The following is a 7500-nucleotide window of genomic DNA, read 5'->3' on the forward strand; positions in this document are numbered from 1 at the left end:
TCTGATGATACACAGGGGTGAAATAGTGGATCTGATGATACACCGGGGTGAAATAGTGGGTCTGATGATACACAGGGTGAAATAGTGGGTCTGATGATACACAAGGGTCTTGTTTTGACCTGGCTTTTATTTTCTAGCTGTTTCTCTATTTGAATTTGAAAATTAGCAAAAGCTCACACAATAGTCTGGTGTCATTGTGTATATTATGCATTTCCTATGTAGGTTTAGGTATTGTATTGTACAAAATCCAGCACATACAACACTGTAACCTGCCCAAACCATGTCCTCGACGTCTGCTATTTCTGTTTCTTCTAAATGAAGCTTCATTGTGGATAGTTGTTTTCCTTGTGTTCAGAGACAGACGGTAGCTCTGTGGTAGCTGAGACACACCGTCATCAGTCTCAGTCTGTCCCGTCACAGACAGACTGTAGCTCTGTGGTAGCTGAGACACACCGTCATAGTCTCAGTCTGTCCCGTCACAGACAGACTGTAGCTCTGTGGTAGCTGAGACACACCGTCATAGTCTCAGTCTTCAGAGCCCCACAACTGATGGAGTGGTTCTTCTGACGCAGAGTTTGGCTTCGGTCAAAACACACACACACACACAGACAGCACCACACACACCACACACACACCACACACCACCACACACACACACACACACACACACATACACATACACATACACATACACACATACACATACACACACACATACACATACAGTGCCTTGCGAAAGTATTCGGCCCCCTTGAACTTTGCGACCTTTTGCCACCTTCCAGGCTTCAAACATAAAGATATAAAACTGTATTTTTTTGGAAGAATAAACAACAAGTGGGACACAATCATGAAGTGGAATGACATTTATTGGATATTTCAAACTTTTTTAACAATCAAAAAACAGAAAAATTGGCGTGCAAAATTATTCAGCCCCCTTAAGTTTAATACTTTGTAGCACCACCTTTTGCTGCGATTACAGCTGTAAGTCACTTGGGGTATGTCTTCTATCAGTTCTAAAACAGCTCGAGCTCAGTGAGGTTGGATGGAGAGCATTTGTGAACAGCAGTTTTCAGTTCTTTCCACAGATTCTCGATTGGATTCAGGTCTGGACTTTGACTTGGCCATTCTAACACCTGGATATGTTTATTTTTGAACCATTCCATTGTAGATTTTGCTTTATGTTTTGGATCATTGTCTTGTTGGAAGACAAATCTCCGTCCCAGTCTCAGGTCTTTTGAAGACTCCATCAGGTTTTCTTCCAGAATGGTCCTGTATTTGGCTCCATCCATCTTCCCATCAATTTTAACCATCTTCCCTGTCCCTGCTGAAGAAAAGCAGGCCCAAACCATGATGCTGCCCACACCATGTTTGACAGTGGGGATGGTGTGTTCAGGGTGATGAGCTGTGTTGCTTTTACGCCAAACATAACGTTTTGCATTGTTGCCAAAAAGTTCAATTTTGGTTTAATCTGACCAGAGCACCTTCTTCCACATGTTTGGTGTGTCTCCCAGGTGGCTTGTGGCAAACTTTAAACAACACTTTTTATGGATATCTTTAAGAAATGGCTTTCTTCTTGCCACTCTTCCATAAAGGCCAGATTTGTGCAATATACGACTGATTGTTGTCCTATGGACAGAGTCTCCCACCTTAGCTGTAGATCTCTGCAGTTCATCCAGAGTGATCATGGGCCTCTTGTCTGCATCTCTGATCAGTCTTCTCCTTGTATGAGCTGAAAGTTTAGAGGGACGGCCAGGTCTTGGTAGATTTGCAGTGGTCTGATACTCCTTCCATTTCAATATTATTGCTTGCACAGTGCTCCTTGGGATGTTTAAAGCGTTGGGGAATCTTTTTTGTATCCAAATCCGGCTTCTAAATTCTTTCACCAACAGTATCTCGGACCTGCTGGTGTGTTCCTTGTTCTTCATGATGCTCTGCGCTTTTAACGGACCTCTGAGACTACTACAGTGCAGGTGCATTTATACGGGAGACTTGATTACACACAGGTGGATTGTATTTATCATCATTAGTCATTTAGGTCACCATGGATTCATTCCGAGATCCTCACTGAACTTCTGGAGAGAGTTTGCTGCACTGAAAGTAAGGGGCTGAATAATTTTTGCACGCCCAATTTTTCAGTTTTTGATTGTTAAAAAAGTTTGAAATTCCAATAAATGTCGTTCCACTCATGATTGTTCCCACTTGTTGTTGATTCTTCACAAAAAAATCCAGTTTTATATCTTTATGTTTGACGCCTGAAATGTGGCAAAAGGTGCAAAGTTCAAGGGGGCCGAATACTTCTCAAGGCACTGTACACATACACATTTCCACACACACACACACACACAACACACACACACACACACACACACACACACACACACACACATACACATACACATACACATACCACACACAACACACACACCCTGACAAGCGCTGTAGTGTTTCAGTTAGAGGGGGTAATGTTCTGGAGTCTTCTCTGAGGCCTGTTTGTTTGTCGTCACCACTTTCTACTGAGGCCCCTCCAGACATCATGATATAAGTGACAGTTGAAGGAAGACAGAAGTCTGGTGTAAATCATGAACACGTCTCCACCAGAATAATAATTAGGAATGTGGAAACATACTATTAACCAGCACAGCATCTTTTTGGTCTTGACTTTTGATTTTACTTTTACTATAACATGTGGCTTCTTCCTTTTGAGTGATCTCTGTAGTAGTCTGCTAACATCTAACATCTCTGTAGTAGTCTGCTAACATCTAACATCTCTGTAGTAGTCTGCTAACATTTAACATCTCTGTAGTAGTCTGCTAACATTCTAACATCTCTGTAGTAGTCTGCTAACATTTAACATCTCTGTAGTAGTCTGCTAACATCTAACATCTCTGTAGTAGTCTGCTAACATCTAACATCTCTGTAGTAGTCTGCTAACATCTAACATCTCTGTAGTAGTCCTGCTAAACATCTAACATATCTGTAGTAGTCTGCTAACATCTAACATCTCTGTAGTAGTCTCCTAACATCTAACATCTCTGTAGTAGTCTGCTAACATCTAACATCTCTGTAGTAGTCTGCTAACATCTAACATCTCTAGTAGTCTGCTAACATCTAACATCTCTGTAGTAGTCTGCTAACATCTAACATCTCTGTAGTAGTCTGCTAACATCTAACATCTCTGTAGTAGTCTGCTAACATCTAACATCTCTGTAGTAGTCTGCTAACATCTAACATCTCTGTAGTAGTCTGCTAACATCTAACATCTCTGTAGTAGTCTGCTAACATCTAACATCTCTGTAGTAGTCTGCTAACATCTAACATCTCTGTAGTAGTCTGCTAACATCTAACATCTCTGTAGTAGTCTGCTAACATCTAACATCTCTGTAGTAGTCTGCTAACATCTAACATCTCTGTAGTAGTCTGCTAACATCTAACATCTCTGTAGTAGTCTGCTAACATCTAACATCTCTGTAGTAGTCTGCTAACATCTAACATCTCTGTAGTAGTCTGCTAACATCTAACACTCTGTAGTAGTCTGCTAACATCTAAACATCTCTGTAGTAGTCTGCTAACATCTACATCTCTGTAGTAGTCTGCTAACATCTAACATCTCTGTAGTAGTCTGCTAACATCTAACATCTCTCTAGTAGTCTGCTAACATCTAACATCTCTGTAGTAGTCTGCTAACATCTAAACATCTCTAGTAGTCTGCTAACATCTAAACATCTCTCTAGTAGTCTGCTAACATCTACATCTCTGTAGTAGTCTGCTAACATCTAACACCTCTAGTAGTCTGCTACATCTAACATCTCTGTAGTAGTCTGCTAACATCTAACATCTCTAGTAGTCTGCTAACATCTAACATCTCTCTGGTAGTCTGGCTAACATCTAACATCTCTAGTAGTCTGCTAACATCTCTCTAGTCGTCTACTAACATCTAACATCTCTGTAGTAGTCTGCTAACATCTAACATCTCTAGTCGTCTACTAACATCTAACATCTCTGTAGTAGTCTGCTAACATCTAACATATCTAGTCGTCTACTAACATCTACATCTCTCTACTAGTCTGCTAACATCTAACATCTCTCTAGTAGTCTGCTAACATCTCTCTAGTAGTCTGCTAACATCTAACATCTCTCTAGTAGTCTGCTAACATCTAACATCTCTAGTCGTCTGCTAACATCTAACATCTCTAGTAGTCTACTAACATCTAACATCTCTGTAGTAGTCCTGCTAACATCTAACATCTCTAGTCGTCTACTAACATCTAACATCTCTCTAGTAGTCTGCTAACATCTAACATCTCTAGTAGTCTACTAACATCTAACATCTCTGTAGTAGTCTGCTAACATCTAACATCTCTAGTCATCTACTAACATCTAACATCTCTGTAGTAGTCTGCTAACATCTAACATCTCTAGTCGTCTGCTAACATCTAACATCTCTAGTAGTCTGCTGACATCTAACATCTCTAGTAGTCTGCTAACATCTAACATCTCTCTAGTAGTCTGCTAACATCTAACATCTCTAGTCGTCTGCTAACATCTAACATCTTTTGTAGTCTACTAACATCTAACATCTCTAGTCGTCTGCTAACATCTAACATCTCTAGTCATCTGCTAACAACTAACATCTCTAGTCGTCCTGCTAACATCTAACATCTCTGTAGTAGTCTGCTAACATCTAACATCTCTCTAGTAGTCTACTAACATCTAACATCTCTAGTCGTCTGCTAACATCTCTCTAGTTGTCTACTAACATCTAACATCTCTAGTCGTCTGCTAACATCTAACATCTCTAGTTGTCTGCTAACAACTAACATCTCTAGTCGTCTGCTAACATCTAACATCTCTGTAGTAGTCTGCTAACATCTAACATCTCTCTAGTAGTCTGCTAACATCTAACATCTCTCTAGTAGTCTGCTAACATCTAACATCTCTAGTAGTCTACTAACATCTAACATCTCTAGTCGTCTGCTAAAATCTAACATCTCTAGTCGTCTGCTAACATCTAACATCTCTAGTCGTCTGCTAACATCTAACATATCTGTAGTAGTCTGCTAACATCTAACATCCCTAGTCGTCTGCTATCATCTAACATCTCTCTAGTAGTCTGTTAACATCTAACATCTCTAGTAGTCTACTAACATCTAACATCTCTAGTCGTCTGCTAACATCTAACATCTCTAGTCGTCTGCTAACATCTCTAGTCGTCTGCTAACATCTCTAGTCGTCTACTAACATCTCTTTAGTAGTCTGCTAAAATCTAACATCTCTAGTAGTCTACTAACATCTAACATCTCTAGTCGTCTGCTAACATCTAACATCTCTAGTCGTCTGCTAACATCTCTAGTCGTCTGCTAACATCTAACATCTCTGTAGTAGTCTGCTAACATCTAACATCCCTAGTCGTCTGCTAACATCTAACATCTCTAGTCGTCTGCTAACATCTAATATCTCTAGTCGTCTGCTAGCATCTAACATCTCTGTAGTAGTCTGCTAACATCTAACATCCCTAGTCGTCTGCTAACATCTAACATCTCTAGTCGTCTGCTAACATCTAACATCTCTAGTAGTCTACTAACATCTAACATCTCTAGTCGTCTGCTAACACAATACCAGTGGAAGGAAAAGTGTCTTGTTTTTCCCACATTGTCCAATCACCACCAAGGTCCTAATCGTCCAATCAGTCAATTCAGTCTAATTAGTCACTTTTATTTATTTTCATGTTCCAGTGTCTAGTAAAGGTCCTAAAGCTCCTCACAGACAACTTCTCATTTGAACATCTTTAAGCTTTATATTCAGAATAATACATGTCAGAATGTGAAGTGGAAGAGCTAATAACCTTTATTCTCAGACACCCTTCCTCTCCTCCTCCTCTTCCACCTCCTCCTCTCCTCCTCCTCTTCACCTCCTCCTCTCCTCCTTCTCCTCTCCTCCTCCTCTTCCACCTCCTCCTCTCCTCCTTCTCCTCTTTATTCTCCCCTTCCTCCTCCTTATTCTCCCCTCCTCCTCATCCTCATCATCATCTTCCTCATTCTCTTCCTTCTCCTCCTCCTCTTCCACCTCCTCCTCTCCTCCTCCTCTCCTCCTCCTCTTCCACCTCCTCCTCTCCTCCTTCTCCTCTTTATTCTCCCCTTCCTCTCCTTATTCTCCCCCTACTCCTCCTCTTCATCATCATCTTCCTCCTCCTCTTCCTCCTTCTCTTCCTTCTCCTCCTCCTCTTCCACCTCCTCCTTCTCTTTATTCTCCCCTCCTCCTTATTCTCCCCCTCCTCCTCCTCTTCATCATCATCTTCCTCCTCCTCTTCCACCTCCTCCTCTCCTCCTTCTCCTCTTTATTCTCCTATTCCTCCTCCTTATTCTCCCCTCCTCCTCTTCATCATCATCTTCCTCCTCTTCCTCCTTCTCCTCCTCCTCTTCCACCTCTTCCTCCTCTTCCTCTCCTCTTCACTCAGAGTATGACAGAGGGACAGCAAAATGGAACTGTGTGTCCTATTTCTGGATCATCAACAAAGAGTCTTTTTAGTGATTTCACCCAGAAGACAAAAAAAAAAGTAAAGTGTCATGGAGATTGAGTGTGATGTATTTTCTGTACTGTGATTGGCTGTTACAAAGAGTCCATCTCAGATGTTGTTATATGACCTTCCACTCTTTGTTGACATGTTCTTCCCCTTGTTTGTTCAAGCGTTTCATGTCCCCAGAGATGTTCGGTTTTGGGATGTTGAGCATCACAAATGTTGCTCTGGAAACCTGGTTTCACAAGTCAAACAGCATTCTGTTTGGTCTAGTGTCCTGAGTGTGACGATATAATGGTTTACCCTCCACCTTCTAATGTATGCTATGCTGCCACAAAGCTGAATAGAAAACCATCTCTCTCTTTCTCGCCCCCTTTCCTTCCTTCCCTCCCTCCCTCCCTCCCTCCCTCCTCCTCCCTCCCTCCCTCCTCCCTCCCTCCCTCCCTCCCTCTTTTCCTCTCTCCTTCCCCCCCCCCCTCCTCCCCCTTTCCCTCCCCCCTCCCTCCCTCCCTCCTCCCCCCTCCCTCCCTCCTCCCCCCCTTTCCCTCCCTCCCCCTTTTCCTCTCTCCCTTTCCTCTCTCCCTTTCCTCCCTCCCTCCCTCCCTCCCTCTCTCAGGTCTGGAACACCTCCCGTTCATGATGATGTCACACCCCTGATCCTGTCAGTATGGCCCCCGCCTCCGTCTCCATGGCAATGAGTCAGATGAACCACCTCAACACGTTAGCCAGCATGGCCTCTGCTGCCCAGGTCCACCACTCTACCCTCTCCTCCCGCGGCCGCATGGTCACCTCCGTTATAAAGGTATGTTAGCATGGAGGTCACCTCCGTTATAAAGGTATGTTAGCATGGAGGTCACCTCCGTTATAAAGGTATGTTAGCATGGTCACCTCCGTTATAAAGGTATGTTAGCATGGCCACCTCCGTTATAAAGGTATGTTAGCATGGTCACCTGTGTTGTAAGGTATGTTAGCATGGTCACCTCCGT

General features: G+C 42.6%; 1 pseudogene; it reads left to right on the forward strand.

Annotated features, from left to right (window-relative positions):
- The window catches only part of LOC116359785 (dachshund homolog 1-like), an 83091-nt pseudogene that overhangs the window by 53017 nt on the left and 22574 nt on the right, over positions 1–7500 (forward strand).

This window comes from Oncorhynchus kisutch, unplaced genomic scaffold, assembly GCF_002021735.2.
Source record: "Oncorhynchus kisutch isolate 150728-3 unplaced genomic scaffold, Okis_V2 Okis05a-Okis16b_hom, whole genome shotgun sequence".
NCBI lineage: Eukaryota > Metazoa > Chordata > Actinopteri > Salmoniformes > Salmonidae > Oncorhynchus > Oncorhynchus kisutch.